The sequence below is a fragment of the Saccopteryx leptura genome, chromosome 7 (genome assembly GCF_036850995.1).
Source record: "Saccopteryx leptura isolate mSacLep1 chromosome 7, mSacLep1_pri_phased_curated, whole genome shotgun sequence".
NCBI lineage: Eukaryota > Metazoa > Chordata > Mammalia > Chiroptera > Emballonuridae > Saccopteryx > Saccopteryx leptura.
Genome location: NC_089509.1, coordinates 81,332,568 through 81,353,188, shown reverse-complemented (window position 1 = coordinate 81,353,188; position 20,621 = coordinate 81,332,568). Strand labels below are relative to the sequence as shown.

The following is a 20,621-nucleotide window of genomic DNA, read 5'->3' as shown; positions in this document are numbered from 1 at the left end:
AGCCACTAACCCTGTGCTCAAGTTGGTGCTCAAGGCAGATGAGCCCACGCTCAATCTGGTGACCTGAGTTTTGAACCTGAGATCTCTGCATCCCAGGCCAACACTCTATCCACTGTGCCACTGCCTGGTCAGGCACAACTTGATGATTGTTTGATGGTGAGATCAATGAAATAAAATGCTTCATTAAAAATATTTTTAAAGTTGAATTTATTGAAGTGACACTAGTTAACAAAATCATACAAGTTTTAGAAGCACAATTCTATGATACATCACCTGTATACTGTACTGTGTGTCCACCGACTCTTCCAGTCAAATCTCTGTCCACCACTATTTATCCCCCTACACTCTCCTCCAACCCCCCTTTTGCTCCCCAACAATCACCACATTTTCATCTGTGTCCATGAGAAAAAAATCAATCCCTCTACTCTCTTCAACCAGCTCCCATCCTTGTATGGTTGTCAGCCTGCTCAGTACTTATGAGTCTGTGTCAATTTTGTTTGTTAGTTCATTTTGTTCATTGGATTCCATATATGACTGAAATCATATAGTACTTGTCTTTCTCTGACTGGCTTATTTAACTTAGCATAATGCTCTCCAGGGCCACCCATACTGTTGCAAAAGGAAAGATTTCCTTCTTTTCTATGGCTGCATAGTATTTCACTGTGTAAATGTACCACAGCATTTTATTCACTAACCTACTGATGGGACACTAGGGCTGCTTCCAAGTCTTGGCTATTGTAAATAATGCTGCAATGGACATAGGGATGTGTATACTCCTTCCAATAGTGTTTTGGGTTTCTATGGGAAACAGGCTGCAAAAGACAGTTTAGATTTTGGGGGGACAGAGGTGTCAGGGACTGGCAGTAAGGTGACAAGGTCCTTGCTGCCCATCCCCCCAACTTACTTGCCTGATTAAGGTGCTAAAGGCTAAGATCTTCCCCACAAACTGATTGTTTAAGTTGGTAAAGGCAATTTATATGCCCCTCCCCACACCTCCATGTTAGCTGTGATGCTGACAGTTTCTACTTGTCCCAGCCCCCATGTCCCTTAAAGAGACTGGAGGCAGTTTTCTTTTTACTCTTTGTTTTGTGAAGTTAAGATGTTATGCATGGAGGGGGTTTATCTGCATTTAGGATAATTCTTGGTTTATCTCAGAAATGTGACTTTGTATCTGAGCTCTCTTTGTTTTGCAAAATAATTTTGCTTTACATGATAAAAATAAAGCTTTTGGGAGTGCAGGCACTTCTGGTAAATCATCAGCCACCAGAAGATCTCCCAATCCCATCCTTTTACTTTCTGTGTTTATTTTCTAATCCTCAGCTGCTCCCACTCGAGACCCACAAAATTATGAGTCACACTGGTTCATGACAGGTTTCTTTGAATGAAATCCTAGGAGTGAAATCGCTGGGTCATAATTTAGTTCTATTTTAAAATTTTTGAGGTAACTCTATACTGCTTTCCACAGTGGCTGTATCAATCTGCATTCTACCCACAATGAATAAGGGTTCCCCTTTCTTCATAACCTCACCAAAACTGTTGATTCTTATTTTGTTCATGATAGCCACTCTGACAGCTATGAGATGATACCACATTGTGGTTTTAATTTGCATTTCCTGATGATTAGTGACATTGAGAATCTTTTCATATATCTATTGGCCATCTACATGTGCTCTTAGGAAGTGTCTATTCAGGTCCTTTGACCATTTTTTAATTGGATTGTTTTTTTGGTGTTGAGTTTTATAAGTTCTTTTTCTTATTGATTTTGAGAGACGAGAGAGAGAGAGAGAGAGAGAGAGAGACAGACAGACAGACAGAGAGAGAAAGAGAAAGAGCCAGGAAGGGAGAAAGAGAGGGGACATATGAGAAGCATCAACTTGGAGTTGCTTCACTTTAGTTGTTTATTACCAGTAATTGTTTCTCATACGTGCCTTGACCAGGGAGCTAAAGCCAAACCAGTGACCCCTTGCTTAAGCCTGTTACCTTGGGTTGAACCCAGAGACCTTGGGCTTCAAGCCATTAACATTTGGCCTCAAGCCAGCGACTTTAGGAATCATTCTCATAATCCCAAGCTCAAGTGGTGATCACGTGTTCAAACTGGTATACCTGTGCACAAGCCAGTGACTGTGGGGTTTCAAACTGGGAGCCTCAGAGTTCCACGTTGAAACTCTATCCGCTGCACCACCACCAGTCAGGTGAGTTTTGTATGTTTTTTAATAAATTTTGGATATTAATTTTTCATCAGAGGTATTGGCAAATATGTTCTTTTCTCTAGTGGGCTATATTTTCATTTATTTGATTGTTTTCTTTGCTGTGCAAAAGCTTTTTAGTTTGATGTAGTATCATTTGTTTATTTTTTCTTTTGTTTCTCTTGCCCAAGGAGATATATCAGAAAAAATATTGCTTTGAGAAATGTCCAAGATTTTACTATTTTTTCCCTAGGATTTTTATGGTTTTGAATTTAATATTTAAGTCTTTAATCCACTTTGAGTTTATTCTTGTGTATGGTCTCAGAGGGTAGTCTAGTTTCATTTGTTTACACATATCTATTCAATGTTCCCTACACTATTCATTGAGTAGATAATCTTTAACCCTCGTATGTTTTTGCCTTTTTTTTTGGCAAATATTAATTGAGTATAAAGGTGTGGATTTATTTCTGGACTCTCTATTCTGTTCTATTGATCTGTAGGTCTGCTTTTATGAGTGTACCATGCTATTTTGATTACAATGGTCTTGTATATAGTTTGATATTAGGAAACACGATTCCTTGAAATTTGCCATATATCTTATGAATATTTTCAGTCTTCTTTAAGATCTTTCAAATTAACATATAATTAAAATGTCCTAAGGGGATTACAGGGTGTCCTCGGGTTACAACACAGTTCTATTTTTACGACAGTGATGTAACCCGAATTTTGGTGAGTCAAAACACACCCTAGTCTAAGTCATTTTTCCTATTCTAACATAGTTGTAAAATCATAATCTAAAACATAAAAATACAAGTAAGACACAGAAAAAAGAAAAATATACTGTACTTTATACTGTAACTGTAGTAACTTTAAAAATGAGTGTAAAAAAATTTCTTTACCTTTATTCCTGTGGTTGGCTTGCACACTTGAAGGGGCATTGCAAGGTGGGAGAGAGTGACCTATTGGGAGGAGGAAGCTGGAGAGGCAGGAGAGCCTGCAGAAGGTGCTGGAGATACTGAGAGAGGAGAAACAGAAGTTCAGGAGAAAGAGCCTGAAAGATTCACTGGCTCAGCCAGTTAAAGATGAACTGCATGCTATAGACCTCTGACTGGTCTCCTGGAGACCCTTGCAACAGTCATAAGAAAAACAAGATCTTTAAATAGCTAGGACCAGTGGTCTGGAAACCCCTTTCCCCTTGCTGCCCCACTGGAACTCGCCCTCCCCACCTTGAGTCATGAAGTGCACATAGGACATAAGACAAAGGAATCACACGCCCCTTGCATGGATACTATAAAACGTATATAAGATGTAAGAAATCTAACCGGGGAGCTCGTGCTTTGGTGCCCTGGTCCCATGTGCTACACTGGCTACTAATAAATCCTTCTTCCTCTATTAAGTTGTCTGAGCATCTGTTATCCTCTGTCTGGTGCTGCTTCTTGCAACAGATTTCTCGTGCATTGGCCGAGAAGTGAGGAGGAATAGCGTCTGCGTTTGGTAGACTTCAGGTTCCCCACTGGGGAGCCCCCCAAATGTCCTGCTGATGAACCCGCTGAGTGCACACCAGGGATTACCCTGTGAGGATGCCTCACAGGATGGAAGGAGAACCCCCATCTGCTGGTCTCAGCTAGGATCAGACAATGGAGAAACGAGAAAACAAGGGTGCATCGAGCCACAGTAAGGAAAACAGGGCAAGGGTAGCTAGCTGAAGTACTGCCCTATTGGGCATAAGGGAGGCCTGATCACCCTCTGGAAAGGGACTAATTGCCCTCCATAGGTTGAGTGGCACCTGATCTCTCTCCACGGGACAGGTTAGGTGGGTGGGACATTGTGTGAAAGAGAGTGCGGAGTGAACAAGATGGACACCAGGGAGAAGTTCTGACTCCTTCCCACAGGGCCAAAGCTAGTGTTGAGTCCCGAACTGTGATTTCGTAGTGTGCCTTGTATGGCTAAGAGGCAGAACTGTGTGCTGACCATTTACATCAGCCTTCCATAAGCTAAGAATGTTTGCTATCTCCACAAGGGGGAATAGCCGGTGACAGACAAAGCGAATGGCATCCCCTCTAAGTTTTCCTTATCCTCCCCAATTCCTTCTTGTGGTGTGACTGATGTTTGTCTTGGGAGGTTCACAGGGAAAACCTACTCTCCTGGCCATAATGATTAAGAACTTTAATAAAGAGTTCTCAGGGGATTATGGTCTTACCATGTCCCCAAGGAAATTGAGGACCTAGTATGAACTAGAATGGCCCACTTTTGGGGTGGGGTGGCCAGCAGGAGGAAACCTGGACAGGTCCATTGTGCAGAGGAGTGGCAGGTAAGTCACTAGAGGTCCAGGCCACCCTGACTAGTTTCCCTACATAGACACCTGGCTCATGCTGGTTTTACACCTTCTCCCTTGGCTTAGAGGTCGGGCTTCCATAATGTTAGCAGTAAAGGCAAGGAAGTGTTCCACCAAACCTGGAGAGCTGCAGCCACTGCTGCTGCCAGAAATTTTAATTCTTAGTGAGCCAGAAGAAACAAAAACTTGGGCTCCCGCACTGTACATACTGGCAAGGCTTTACCCTTCTTCCAACCTGGCTCCCCATACACCCCAGAGACTGCTCCTTATTCAGGCTCATCATTGCTGATCTATTAAGTCCCAAATAAGCTCGCCTGAGCCAGAGGTGCTTCTCACTGCCCTGCTGGAACCAGGTCCATGCTCTCCTCCCCTTGCTGGGAGGTTGCGCTCAAAGACAGTGCCTCGAATATAGATGCCCCGGAAAGAAGTGAGGAACACAGTGATAAACAAAGAGGAGCGCGTGGTGAAACGGGAGGTGCTGGTGTACCAACCTTTCACCAGCACCGATCTCCTAAATTGGAAGCACCACACTCCCTCTTATACAGAAAAGCCTCAGGCCTTAATAGATCTCATGCAATTCCTATTCTAGACCCACAATGCCACATGGGCGAATTGCCATCAATTACTCCTCTCTCTGTTCAACATGGAAGATAGATGGCAAATAATACAGGTGGTGACTAAATGGCTAGAGGAGGATACCCCTGAGGCACACCAGAACCCCCAGAAATATGTGAGGGTCCAGATGCCAGGAGAAGATCCTCAGTGGGACGTGAATGTAGAGAAAGGCCTGAGACAGCTCAGGAGATACAGAGAGGATCCCCTCCAAGGCCTCTGGAAGGGAGGCCAGAAGGCCACTAATATCAACAAAGTGGTAGAGACTTTGCAAAGGAAGGATAAAAGTCCAGGTAACTTTTATGAGAGGTTATGTGAAGCCTACCAAATCTATACTCCTTTTAATCGAGAAAGTCCCAAAACCAGAGAATGGTTAATATGGCCCTTGTCAGCAGAGTGCAGGAGATTTAAAGGAAACTCCAGAAATTAGAAGGTTTTGCCAGGATGAACATTTCCCAACTCCTGGAAGTAGCCAACAAGGTCTATGTCAACAGAGAGGTTGCAAGCAAGCAGGCGGATGAGCGGCAAATGAAGAAGAAGGCTGAGCTCAGAGATGCTGCCCTTCAGCACAGAGGCAAAGAAAAGCCTCCTCCCATTTGAAAACAGAAAGAAGACAGGCACGGGAAAGGAAGGACAGTCAGGCAGGACCCCCTTGTGGCATGATCAGTATATCATCTGCCAGGGAACTTGTCACTGGAAGAATGAATGTCCCGTCTGGGACAAGGGGAAGCATGCTTGCCAGCCCTCCAAAGGGGGAGACACACTGTTCAGCATAGCTGGGGAATCCCTCTTGGACTGAGCAACTGGACTCAGGTCCCCCGATGAGTCTATGGTCTGTACGATGGTAAGGAGCCAACAAATGGACTTCCTATTTGATACAGGGGCTGAGCACTCAGAGGTGATCCGGCTAGTAATGCTGCTATCCACCCGTAGGATGGACATTGTAGGAGCCACAGGAAAACAGAACAGGCATTCTGCCTGCCCCATAAATGTACTATAGGAGGTCATAAGGTCATGCATCAGTTTCTGTACATGTGTGACTGTCCAGTGCCCTTGTTAGGGCGTGATCTACTAAGCAAACTAAGGACTACTATATCTTTTGCTGATGATGGTCAGCTAGACCTGCAAGTGCCAAATCTTAGGCTTGTTCTAACTCTAACTGTTCCCGGAGAGGGGAATGGAAGATTTTTGCGACTGAGCCTGGGAAGCCACTCAGTCAGAGGCTAACCCAGAAATGGCCCAGAGTAAAGGCTGAGGACAATCCTTCCAGGCTGGCAATAAATCAGGTGCCAGTATGGATAAAGTTAATGCCTGGGGCACTGCCTGTTAGCCAAGGACAATACTGATCCTAGAGAATCCTTGGAAGGAATCCAGGTGCATTTACAGGGGCTCAAGGAACATGGCATTATTATCCAGCCCAGTCACTCTGGAATACTCCTTTCCTCCCCATCAGAAAACCAGGGACCAATGATGATTGGCCAGTAAGGACTTGGGAGTAGTAAGTGAGGCAGCACCAACAACTCTGCACTCAATAGTACCAAACCCCTACACTCTCCTAAATCTCATCCCTGCCCAAGTCTCCTGGTTCACTTGCTTGGACTTGAGAGATACTTTCTTCAGTATAAGACTGACTCCTGAAAGCTGGGAGCTGTTTGCCTTCCACTGGGAGGACCCAGCTATAGGAACAAAAGTACAGTACATGTGGAGTGGCTCCCACAAGGGTTCAAGAACTTCCCTGCCATTTCTGGGGAGGCCCTTGCTTGTGACCTCCAGTGCTTACCTGCACAGGACACTGGACGTGTCCACCTCCAGTTGTGGATGACCTGTTGCTAGGTCATGAGACTCTCCAAGAATGTGCTCAAAGAACCGATGAACTTTTATGCCATCTAGAGAAGAATAGATACAAGGTCTCAAAGAAGAAGGCCCAGATTTGCCAAAGGCAGGTAAAATACTTTAGATTCATTCTCCAGCAAAGGGAGAGCAGGCTAGGAGTGGAACTGAAACAAGTTATTTAAAACATCTCAGTCCCCACCATGGGGAGACAAGCTAGAGAGTTTCTGGGTGCAGTAGGATTCTGTTGTTTGTGGATCCCCAACTTTTCAGTGCTGGCCAAACCCCTCTATGAAGTCACAGGAGTGGGGGAGAGAAAAGGAGCCCATGGTGTGGGGGCCGGAACAGGATGGTGCTTTTCAGACTCGTAAAATGGAATTACAATTTGCCCCAGTGCTAGATCTTCCTAACCTACCAATCTTTTGTGCTGTACATCTCGGAGAGGAACAATACAGCAGTGGGTCTATTAACCCAGGACTTGGGGTCACAGTCTAGACCAGTAGCTCACCTCTCCAAACAATTGGACAGAGTCGCTAAGGGCTGGCCACCATGCCTGAGAGCCTTAGCAGCCACAGCAATGTTGGCACAAGAGGCAGACAAATTGACTTTGAGACAAAACTTGAAGGTATGGGTATCTCATGATGTAATACCTCTGATGAATGCAAAAGGGCATCATTGGCTCAAAAATACCCATCTCATCAAATACCAGAGCTTACTCTGTGAAAACCCAAGGCTGACAATAGAGGTGTGTACTACTTTAAACCCAGCGACACTGATCCCAGTGATGGAGGGAAAGCAGCAGCACAACTGCTTAGAAATGCTTGACTCTGTGTTCTCCAGCTGGCCAGACCCTTTAGACCAACCCATAAGAGACCCCGGTTGGGAACTGTATGTAGATGGAAGCATCTCTACCAACTCACGAGGGGAAAGGCAAGCAGGGTATGCAGTAGTGACTCTAACAGAGACTGTAGAGGTGCGGCCTCTACCCCAAGGCATTCCTGCTTAGAAGACAAAACTGATTGCTCTGACTTGGGCCCTAGAGCTCAGTGAAGAAAAAAGAGCAAACATTTTTAACAACTCCGACTTTGGCTTTCTTACTCTGCAAGTCCATGAGACAAAATTCAACAAACGACGGCTCCTGACAGCCAGGGGGAAGGACCTCAATATCCAGGAGAAATTCTCCAGCTGCTGGAAAGAGTCTGGAATTCAAAATAAACAGCAGTAATGCACTGCTGAGAACAGAAGGGAGGAATGGTAGCAGCCCAGGAGAATGCTAGAGCGGACACGGAGGCAAAGAGGACTTATACTCTCCCCTACACAAGGCTACTGTAACCATTCTCATCCCATGGGCCCCAAGTATTGCACCCAAGTATTCTGAGAAAGAAGAAAGGTGGATGGAAAGAAAAGGGTCACAAGAATTAAAGGATGGCTGGATGCAACTGCCAGATGGTAGAGTTGTCATCCCCCACCTATTGGGACCAGCAGTAGTCCATGCGTTACACGCTGCCACTCATCTGGGATAAGAAAAGATGGAAAAACTTCTAGAATGATATTTTTACATTCCTCTCCTAGCAAATTTAGCCAAAGGAGTCAACTTGCGGTCCCCAACCTGCCACCAGAACAACGCCAAACAAGGCCCCTAATGCCTCCAGGTATCCAGTCTTACGGAACAGCCACCTTTGAGGATGTATAAGTGGACTTCATCGAGATGCCCTGAAGCCAAGGATACCAGTACTAGTTAGTGCTAGTGTAAACCTACTCAGGATGGGTAGAAGCCTATCCCACCGACTGAAAAGGTCAGAGAATAACAAGGCACTGCTCAGAGAAGTTATTCCAAGGTTTGGACTGCCACTTCTGATAGGCTCTGACAATGGCCCTGCTTTTGTGGCTAAGGTAGTACAAAAAATAGCACAAGCCTTAGACATCACCTGGAAGCTTCACACGACATCTAGACCTCAGAGTTCAGGGAAGGTGGAATGCATGAATAGGACTCTAAAGTTAGGGCTTAGCAAATTATGTCAGGAGACAAGTCTTAAATAGGTGCAAGCTTTACCTTTAATTCTGTTCAAAATTCAGTGTACTCCATCCAAAACATTGGGTACTCACCTTATGAGATATTATACAATAGGCCTCCTTCAATATTATGCAGTTTGCCAGGAACCTCCCCCCCCCCCCCCCCCAGAACTAGGCGAAACAGAATGACATAGGCATTTAAAGCTTTAGGCAAGGTAGCCTGTATCATATCCAAGTGGGTGTTGGATAGGGCTTCAATCAGTCTCTTTGCTCCTGTTCATCCTCTTTTCCCAGGTAACCAGGTGTGGGTCAAAGATTGGAACCCAGCTCTCCTCCATTCCAGGTGGAGAGGACCCTACACTGTGATCCTGACCACTCCAACAGCTGCCAAACTAGAAGGAATTCCTGCCTGGGTTCACCACAGTCGACTGAAGCCAGCAGCTCCTGCAGAGACCCCTTTGTGGACAGCACAGACAGATCCCACCAAGTGCTGTAAGTTGACCCTGAGAAAGACAACATGCCCTGCTCCAGCCACAAACCGGAAGCTGGCTGGTCCACATATGATCGAAGCCTGAGGAACCTCATCATGGGACTCCTTATAATTGGACTCTGGGGAGGGAGGAGAACTAAGGCAGAAGACTGTGAACTATGTATCCACATCAAGAAGGAAGGTCAAAAAGTCACTACCACCTTGCTTTTCTATAGATTCTATGAATGCAAGGGAACTCACAAAGGAACCTGTACCTATAATCAGATTCCATATTCAATATGTGACCCAGGACATGACCACCCTTATATCTGTTATAACCCCAGAGACCCTCCTACTGAAGTAGTGTTTGAATTAAAGGTAGCGAAGGGAGGAGGAATTTGGGGGTGGAAGGATGGGCCAACCATTACTCAAACTAGGGTGAAAGGAAAGCCAGAAGAAGTCATGTTAAAGTTTGATGCATGTGCCGCTCTAAGTCATTTACGATGGGGGTGTAAGTCCCTTGCCTGGGAGAGAAGCTACAGTTTAGAACACAAGTATATATGTGATCATCGCACCCCCTGTGGAATAAGCTGTCCCTATTGGTCATGTGTTCGATGGGGTACTTGGGAAAAGAACACCTCTAAAAAGAAAGATGTATATTTTAAGAGAGGGGTATCTCTGTCAAACTGCACCACCAAGGAATGCAATCCCGTAGAGCTGATCATAACCAATCCCCTAAACCCCCGTTGGAAGTCCGGAGAAGTGCTATCACTTGGCATTGATGGGCGGGGGCTAGATCCCATTGTTCCAATCCGTATCACAGGTCAGGTACTGAACCACTCTGCTCAAGCCTTCCACATATATAAATCTTTTCATAAAGAAGCAACTGAACCCCTACCCCTACCACCACAATCAACTAAAAACTTATTTCTCAAGATGGCTGAAGGAATAGCTCATTCTTTAAATGTCACCTCCTGCTATGTATGTGGGGGAACTCTAATGGGGGACAAATGGCCATGGGAAGCCAAAGAATTGGTTCCCACTGAGGCTCTGCCAAATATAACAGCCCCCCGCGTCTCTGATGACAGCCAGTGGATTTTAAAACATACTATTATAGGACAATACTGCTTGGCCAGAGGTGGAGGACATTTAACTGAATCAGTCGGGGATCTAACTTGTCTTGGCCAACGGTATTTTAATGCCACCTCCACACAGAGCGTGTGGTGGGGAAACCAGACAGAGAAAAATCCGTTGGCTAGATTCCCAGAGTTAGCTGCAGCCTGGAAGGACCCTGGCAAGGCCCGGGACTGGATAGCGCCGCGTGGACTTTACTGGATCTGTGGAAACAAGGCCTATATCCGCCTTCCCAGAAATTGGAAAGGAAGCTGTGTAATTGGTATGATAAAGCCATCTTTCTTCCTCTTGCCTCTGAAAACAGGGGAACTTCTTAGCTACCCGGCCTCACAGCCCTTACACCGGGTAAAAAGAGAACTCCAGACAGGAGACTGGAAAGATGATGAGTGGCCCCCAGAACGGATAATCCAACACTATGGTCCTGCCACCTGGGCACAGGATGGATCTTGGGGATACCGTACCCCCATTTCCATGTTGAACCGGATTATCAGACTGCAGGCAGTCTTTGAAGTCATTACCAATGAGACTGGGAGAGCCCTCACCCTCCTTGCACATCAACAGACTCAGATGAGAAACGCCATCTACCAAAACAGGTTAGCGTTAGACTATCTATTGGCAGCACAAGGAGGAGTGTGTGGGAAGTTCAATCTCACCAATTGTTGCTTGAAGATAGATGGCCAGGGCCAGGTAGTTGAGGACATTGTCACAAAGATGACAAAACCGGCACATGTGCCCGTGCAAGTTTGGAATGGATGGGAGCCCAGTAGCCTTTTTGGGGGATGGTTCTCAGCCTTTGGTGGGTTTAAAACTTTGATAGGAGTAGTTTTACTCCTGCTGGGAATCTGCCTGGTAGGTTCGTGTGTGCTGCCTCTGTTAATAAACAGCTTAAGGAGCACAGTAGAAGCCAGAGTACAGCAACGAACTCCGGCCTATTACACTTTCCCCAGCACTACCAGGAAATCCTCCAAGTTCAGACCAGAAATGAGAGACTCCAGCATAAAAAGTAATTTTTAGAGTCTCCAAAGGGAAATGAGATGGGAGAAACCAGAAGAATGCAGGAGAAAGAACCTGAAGTAATGACTGACTCAGCCAGTTAAAGATGAACTGCATTCTATACATCTCTAACTGGTCTCCTGGAGACCCTTGCAATAGTCACAAGAAAAACAAGATCTTTAAATAGCTAGGACCAGTGGTCTGGAAACACTTCCCCCCTTGCTGCCCCACTGAAGCTCGCCCTTCCTACCTTGAGTCATGAAGTGCACATAGGACCTCAGACAAAGGAATCACACGCCCCTTGCATGGATACTATAAAACGTATATAAGATGTAAGAAATCTAACCGGGGAGCTCGTGCTTTGGTGCCCTAGTCCCATGTGCTACACTGCCTACTAATAAATCCTTCTTCCTCTATTAAGTTGTCTGAGCATCTTTTATCTTCTGTCTGGTGCTGCTTCCTGCACAGATTTCTCGTGCATTGGCCGAGAAGTGAGGAGGAATAGCGTCTGCGTTTGGCAGACTTCAGGTTTCCCACTGGGGAGCCCCCCAAATGTCCTGCTGATGCACTGCTGAGTGCACACCAGGGATTACCCTGTGAGGATGCCTCACAGGATGGAGGGGAATCCCCGTCTGCTGGTCCCAGCATGGATCAGATAATGGAGGAACGAGAAAACGAGGGTGCATCAGAGCCACAGTAAGGAAAACAGGGCAAGGGTAGCTAGCTGAAGTACTGTCCTATGGGGCAGAAGGGAGGCCTGATCATCCTCCAGAAAGGGACTAATTGCCCTCCATAGGTTGAGTGGGAACTGATCTCTCTCCACGGGACAGGTTAGGTTGGGTGGGACATTGTGTGAAAGAGAGTGCGGAGTGAACAAGATGGACACCAGGGAGAAGTTCTGACTCCTTCCCACAGGGCCAAAGCTACTGTTGAGTCCCGAACCGTGATTTCATAGTGTGCCTTGTATGGCTAAGAGGCAGAACTGCGTGCTGACGGTTACATCAGCCTTCCATAAGCTAAGAATGTTTGCTATCTCCACAAGGGGGAGTAGCCGGTGACAGACAAAGCGAATGGCATCCCCTCTAAGTTTTCCTTATCCTCCCCAATTCCTTCTTGTGGTGTGACTGATGTTTGTCTTGGGAGGTTCACAGGGAAAACCTACTCTCCTGGCCATAATGATTAAGAATTTTAATAAAGAGTTCTCAGGGGATTATGGTCTTACCATGTCCCCAAGGAAATTGAGAACCTAGTATGAACTAGAATGGCCCACTTTTGGGGTGGGGTGGCCAGCAGGAGGAAACCTGGACAGGTCCATTGTGCAGAAAGAGTGGCAGGTAGTAACTAGAGGTCCAGGCCACCCTGACTAGTTTCCCTACTTAGACACCTGGCTCATGCTGGTTTTACACCTTCTCCCTTGGCTTAGAGGTCGGGCTTCTATAGCGTTAGCAGCAAAGGCAGGGAAGTGTTCCACCAAACCTGGAGAGCTGCAGCCACTGCTGCTGCCAGAAATTTTAACACTTAGTGAGCCAGAAGAAACAAAAACTTGGGCTCCCGCACTGTACATACTGGCAAGGCTTTACCCTTCCAACCTGGCTCCCCATACATCCCAGAGACTGCTCCTTATTCAGGCTCATCATTGCTGATCTATTAAGTCCCAAATAAGCTCGCCTGAGCCAGAGGTGCTTCTCACTGCCCTGCTGGAACCAGGTTCATGCTCTCCTCCCCTTGCTGGGAGGTTGCGCTCAAAGATAGTGCCCCGAATATAGATGCCCCTGAGAGAAGTGAGGAACACAGTGATAAACAAAGAGGAGCGAGTGGAGAAATGGGATGTGCTGGTGTACCAACCTTTCACCAGCACCGATCTCCTAAATTGGAAGCACCACACTCCCTCTTATACAGAAAAGCCTCAGGCCTTAATAGATCTCATGCAATTCCTATTCTAGACCCACAATGCCACATGGGCGAATAGCCATCAATTGCTCCTCTCTCTGTTCAACATGGAGGATAGATGGCAAATAATACAGGTGGTGACTAAATGGCTAGAGGAGGATACCCCTGAGGAACACCAGAACCCCCTGAATATGTGAGGGTCCAGATGCAAGGAGAAGATCCTCAGTGGGACGTGAATATAGAGAAAGGCCTGAGACAGCTCAGGAGATACAGAGAGGATCCCCTCCAAGGCCTCTGGAAGGGAGGCCAGAAGGGCACTAATATCAACAAAGAGGTGGGGCCTTTGCAAAGGAAGGACAAAAGTCCAGGTAACTTTTATGAGAGGTTATGTGAAGCCTACCAAATCTATACTTCTTTTAATTGAGAAAGTCCAGAAACCAGAGAATGGTTAATATGGCCCTTGTCAGCAGAGTGCAGGAGATATAAAAAGGAAGCTCCAGAAATTAGAAGGTTTTGCCAGGATGAACATTTCCCAACTCCTGGAAGTAGCCAACAAGTTCTATGTCAACAGAGAGGTTGCAAGCAAGCAGGCCGATGAGCGGCAAATGAAGAAGAAGGCTGAGCTCAGAGCTGCTGCCCTTCAGCACAGAGGCAAAGAAAAGCCTCCTCCCATTTGAAAACAGAAAGAAAACAGGTACAGGAAAGAAAGGACAGTCAGGCAGGACCCCCTTGTGGCATGATCAGTATATCATCTGCCAGGGAACTTGTTACTGGAAGAATGAATGTCCCGTCTGGGACAAGGGGAAGCATGCTTGCCAGCCCTCCAAAGGGGGAGACACACTGTTCAGCATAGCTGGGGAATTCCTCTTGGACTGAGCAACTGGACTCAGGTCCCCCGATGAGTCTATGGTCTGTACAATGGTAAGGAGCCAACAAATGGACTTCCTATTTGATACAGGGGCTGAGCACTCAGAGGTGACCCGGCTAGTAATGCTGCTATCCACCCGTAGGATGGACATTGTAGGAGCCACAGGAAAACAGAACAGGCATTCTGCGTGCCTCATAAATGTACTATAGGAGGTCATAAGGTCATGCATCAGTTTTTGTACATGTGTGACTGTCCAGTTCCCTCATTAAGGCGTGATCTGCTAAGCAAATTAAGGACTACTATATATTTTGCTGACGATGGTCAGCTAGACTTGCAAGTGCCAAAGCCTAGGCTTGTTCTAACTCTAACTGTCCTCAGAGAGGTGAATGAAAGATTTTTGTGACTGAGCCTGGGAAGCCACTCAGTCAGAGGCTAACCCAGAAATGGCCCAAAGTAAAGGCTGAGGACAATCCTTCCAGGCTGGCAATAAATCAGGTGCCAGTATGGATAAAGCTAAAGCCTGGGGCACTGCCTTTGTTAGCCAAGGACAAGACCTGATTCCTAGAGAATCCTTGGGAGGAATCCAGGTGCATTTACAGGGGCTCAAGGAACATGGCATTATTATCCAGCCCAGTCACCCTGGAATACTCCTTTCCTCCCCATCAGAAAACCAGGGACCAATGATGATCGGCAAGTAAAGGACTTGAGAGTAGTAAGTGAGGCAGCACCAACAACTCTGCACTCAATAGTACCAAACCCCTACACTCTCATAAGCCTCGTCCCTGCCCAAGTGTTCTGGTTCACTAGCTCTTTTTTCTTCACTGAGCTCTAGGGCCCAAGTCAGAGCATCAGTTCTGTCCTCTAAGCAAAAATGCCTTGGGGTAGAGGCCGCACCTCTACAGTCTCTGTTAGAGTCACTACTGCATACCCTGCTTGCCTTTCCCCTCGTGAGTTGTCAGAGATGCTTCCATCTACATACACCTCCCAACCGGTATCTCTTGTAGGTTGGTCTAACGGGTCTGGCCAGCTGGAGAACACAGAGTCAAGCATTTCTAAGCAGTTGTGCTGCTGCTTTCCCTCCATCACTGGGAGCAGTGTTGCTGGGTTTAAAGTAGTACACACCTCTATTGTCAGCCTTGGGTTTTTCACAGAGTAAGTTCTGGTATTTGTTGAGATGGGCATTTGTGAGCCAATGATGCCCTTTTGCATTCATCAGAGTTACTACATCATGAGGTACCCACACCTTCAAGTTTTGTCCCAAAGTCAATTTGTCTGCCTCTTGTGCCAACATTGCTGTGGCTGCTAAGGCTCTCAGGCATGGTAGCCAGCCCGTAGCGACTCTGTCCAATTGTTTGGAGAGGTGAGCTACTGGTCTAGACTGTGTCCTCAATTCCTGGGTTAATACACCCACTGCTGTATTGTTCCTCTCTGAGATGTACAGCACAAAAGATTGCTAGGTTAGGAAGATCTAGCACTGGGGCAAATTGTAATTCCTTTTTAAGAGTCTGAAAAGCACCATCCTGTTCCGGCCCCCACACCATGGGCTCCTTTTCTCTTTCCCACCCCTGTGACTTCATAGAGGGGTTTGGCCATCAAAAATTTGGGGATCCACAAACAACAAGTTAGAGAGCTTCTGGGTGCAGTAAGATTCTGCCTTTCTTACTCTGCAAGTCCGTGAGGCAAAATACAAGGAAAGACGGCTCCTGACAGCCAGGGGGAAGGACCTCAAATATCCAGGAGAAATTCTCCAGCTGCTGGTAGCAGTCTGAAATCCAAATAAACAGCAGTAATGCACTGCTGAGAACAGAAGGGAGGAATGGTAGAAGCCCAGGAGAATGCTAGAGTGGACATAGAGGCAAAGAGGACTTCTACTCTCCCCTACACAAGGCTACTGTAACCATTCTCATCCCATGGGCCCCAAGTATTGTACCCAAGTATTCTGAGGGAGAAAAAAGGTGGATGGAAAGAAAAGGTTACAAGAATTAAAGGATGGCTGAATGCAACTGCCAGATGGTAGAGTTGTCATCCCCCACCTATTGGGACCAGCAGTAGTTCAGGCTTTACACACTGGCACTCATCTGGGGAAAAGAAAAGACAGAAAAACTTCTAGAACGATATTTTTACATTCCTCTCCTAACAACTTTTGCTCAAGGAGTCAGCTTGCGGTGCCCAACCTGCCATCAGAACAATGCCAAACAAGCCCCTTTAATGCCTCCAGGTATCCAGTCTTACGGAACAGCCACATTTGAGGATGTATAACTGGACTTCAATGAGATGCCCTGAAGCCAAGGATACCAGCACTAGTTAGTGCTAGTGTGAACCTACTCAGGATGGGTAGAAGCCTACCCCACCGACTGAAAAGGTCAGAGAATAACAAAGCACTGCTCAGAGAAGTTATTCCAAGGTTTGGACTGCCACTTCTGATAGGCTCTGACAATGGCCCTGCTTTTGTGGCTAAGGTAGTACAAGAAATGGCACTAGCTTTAGGCATCACCTGGAAGCTTCACACGACATCTAGACCCCAGAGTTCAGGGAAGGTGGAACGCATAAATAGGACTCTAAAGTTAGGGCTTAGCAAGTTATGTCAGGAGACAAGTCTTAAATGGGTGCAAGCTTTACCTATAATTCTGTTCAAAATTTAGTGTACTCCATTCAAGAACACTGGATACTCACCTTATGAGATATTATACAATAGGCCTCCTTCAATATTATGCAGTTTGCCAGGGACCCTCCCCCACCCCCCAAAGAACTAGGCAAAACAGAACTACATAGGCATTTAAAGCTTTAGGCAAGGTAGCCTGTATCATATCCAAGTGGGTGTTGGATAGGGCTTCAATCAGTCTCTTTGCTCCTGTTCATCCTCTTTTCCCAGGTAACCAGGTGTGGGTCAAAGATTGGAACCCAGCTCTCCTCCATTCCAGGTGGAGAGGACCCTACACTGTGATCCTGAGCACTCCAGCAGCTGCCAAAGTAGAGGGAATTCCTGCCTGGGTTCACCACAGTTGACTGAAGCCGGCAGCTCTTGCAGAGACCCCTTTGTGGACAGCACAGACAGATCCCACCAAGTGCTGTAAGTTGACCCTGAGAAAGACAACATGCCCTGCTCCAGCCACAAACCGGAAGCTGGCTGGTCCACATATGACCGAAGCCTGAGGAACCTCATCATGGGACTCCTTATAATTGGACTCTGGGGAGGGAGGAGAACTAAGGCAGAAGACTGTGAACTATGTATCCATATCAAGAAGGAAGGTCAAAAAGTCACTACCACCTTGCTTTTTTATAGCTTCTATGAATGCAAGGGAACTCACAAAGGAACCTGTACCTATAATCAGATTCAGTATTCAATATGTGACCCAGGACATGACCACCCTTATATCTGTTATAACCCCAGAGACCCTCCTACTGAAGTAGTGTTTGAATTAAAGGTAACAAAGGGAGGAGGAAGTTGGGGATGGAAGGATGGGCTAACTATTGCTCAAACTAGGGTGAAAGGAAAGCCAGAACAAGTGATCTTAAGGTTTGATGCATGTGCCGCTCTAAGTCATTCACGATGGGGGTGTGGGTCCCTTGCCTGGGAGAGAAGCTACAGTATAGAACACAAGTATATATGTCGTGTTGGCTCCTACTGTGAAGTAAGCTGTCCCTATTGGTCATGTGTTCGATGGAGTACTTGGGAAAAGAACACCTCTAAAAAGAAAGATGTATATTTTAAGAGAGGGGTATCTCTGTCAAACTGCACCACCAAGGGGTGCAATCCCTTAGAGCTGATCATAACCAATCCCCTAAACCCCCGTTGGAAGGCCGGAGAAGTGCTATCACTTGGCATTGATGGGAAGGGACGAGATCCCATTGCTCCAATCGTTATCAGAGGTCAGGTACTGAACCACCCTGCTCAAGCCTTCCACATATATAAATCTTTTCATAAAGAAGCAACTGAACCCCTACCCCTACCACCACAATCAACTAAAAACTTATTTCTCAAGATGGCTGAAGGAATAGCTCATTCCTTAAATGTCACCTCCTGCTATGTATGTGGGGGAACTCTAATGGGGGACAAATGGCCATGGGAAGCCAAAGAATTGGTTCCCACTGAGGCTCTGCCAAATATAACAGCCCCCCGCGTCTCTGATGACAGCCAGTGGATTTTAAAACACACTATTATAGGACAATACTGCTTGGCTAGAGGTGGAGGACATTTAACTGAATCAGTCGGGGATTTAACTTGCCTTGGCCAACGGTATTTTAATGCCACCTCCCAACAAAGCGTGTGGTGGGGAAAGCAGACAGAGAAAAATCCGTTGGCTAGATTCCCAGAGTTAGCTGCAGCCTGGAAGGACCCTGGCAAGGCCCGGGACTGGATAGCGCCGCGTGGACTTTACTGGATCTGTGGAAACAAGGCCTATATCCGCCTTCCCAGAAATTGGAAAGGAAGCTGTGTAATTGGTATGATAAAGCCATCTTTCTTCCTCTTGCCTCTGAAAACAGGGGAACTTCTTAGCTACCCGGCCTCACAGCCCTTACACCGGGTAAAAAGAGAACTCCAGACAGGAGACTGGAAAGATGATGAGTGGCCCCCAGAACGGATAATCCAACACTATGGTCCTGCCACCTGGGCACAGGATGGATCTTGGGGATACCGTACCCCCATTTCCATGTTGAACCGGATTATCAGACTGCAGGCAGTCTTTGAAATCATTACCAATGAGACTGGGAGAGCCCTCACCCTCCTTGCACATCAACAGACTCAGATGAGAAACGCCATCTACCAAAACAGGTTAGCGTTAGACTATCTATTGGCAGCACAAGGAGGAGTGTGTGGGAAGTTCAATCTCACCAATTGTTGCTTGAAGATAGATGGCCAGGGCCAGGTAGTTGAGGACATTGTCACAAAGATGACAAAACCGGCACATGTGCCCGTGCAAGTTTGGAATAGATGGGACCCCAATAGCCTTTTTGGGGGATGGTTCTCAGCCTTTGGTGGGTTTAAAACTTTGATAGGAGTAGTTTTACTCCTGCTGGGAATCTGCCTGGTAGGTTCGTGTGTGCTGCCACTGTTAATAAACAACTTAAGGAGCACAGTAGAAGCCAGAGTACAGCAACGAACTCCGGCCTATTACACTTTCCCCAGCACTACCAGGAAATCCTCCAAGTTCAGACCAGAAATGAGAGACTCCAGCATAAAAAGTAATTTTTAGAGTCTCCAAAGGGAAATGAGACAGGAGAAACCAGAAGAATGCAGGAGAAAGAGCCTGAAGTAATGACTGACTCAGCCAGTTAAAGATGAACTGCATGCTATAGACCTCTGACTGGTCTCCTGGAGACCCTTGCAATAGTCACAAGAAGAACAAGATCTTTAAATAGCTAGGACCAGTGGTCTGGAAACCCCTTTCCCCTTGCTGCCCCACCAAATCTTCTCCCCACCTTGAGTCATGAAGTGCACATAGGACCTCAGACAAAGGAATCACACGCCCCTTGCATGGACACTGTAAAAGGTATATAAGATGTAAGAAATCTAACCGGTGAGCTCGTGCTTTGGTGCCCTAGTCCCACGTGCTACACTGGCTACTAATAAATCCTTCTTCCTCTATTAAGTTGTCTGAGCATCTATTTTTTTTTTTTTTTTTTTATTTCCCCGTTAGAACTGTTTTTTTTTTTTTTTTTTTTTAATATTTTATTTTATTTATTTTTAATGGGGTGACATCAGTAAATCAAGATACATATATTCAAAGACAACATGTCCAGGTTATCTTAAAGTTCAATTATGTTGCATACCCATCACCCAAAGTCAGATTGACCTGTCACCCTCTATCTAGTTCTCTCTGTGCCCCTCCCCCTCCCCCTTCCCTCTCCCTCTCCTCCCTCCCCCCCGTAACCACCACACTCTTATCAATGTCTCTTGGTTTCACTTTTATGTCCCATCTATGTATGGAAAAATGCAGTTCCTGGTTTTTTCTGATTTACTTATTTCACTCCGTATAATGTTGTCAAGGTCCCACCATTTTGCTATAAATGATCCGATGTCATCATTTCTTATGGCTGAGTAGTATTCCATGGTGTATATGTGCCACATCTTCTTTATCCAGTCATCTATTGATGGGCTTTTTGGTTGTTTCCATGTCCTGGCCACTGTGAACAATGCTGCAATGAACATGGGGCTGCATGTGTCTTTACAAGTCAATGTTTCTGAGTTTTTGGGGTATATACCCAGTAGAGGGATTGCTGGGTCATAAGGTAGTTCTATTTTCAGTTTTTTGAGGAACCACCATACTTTCTTCCATAATGGTTGTACTA

General features: G+C 46.2%; 1 long non-coding RNA gene across 1 annotated transcript; it reads left to right on the top strand.

Annotated features, from left to right (window-relative positions):
- Nucleotides 1-2,112: 2,112 nt before the first annotated feature.
- Nucleotides 2,113-18,998, top strand: LOC136378511 (uncharacterized). The gene is made up of 3 exons (XR_010746617.1): nucleotides 2,113-2,192; nucleotides 9,271-9,468; nucleotides 17,203-18,998. It is a non-coding gene; the product is annotated as an uncharacterized lncRNA (long non-coding RNA).
- Nucleotides 18,999-20,621: the final 1,623 nt, after the last annotated feature.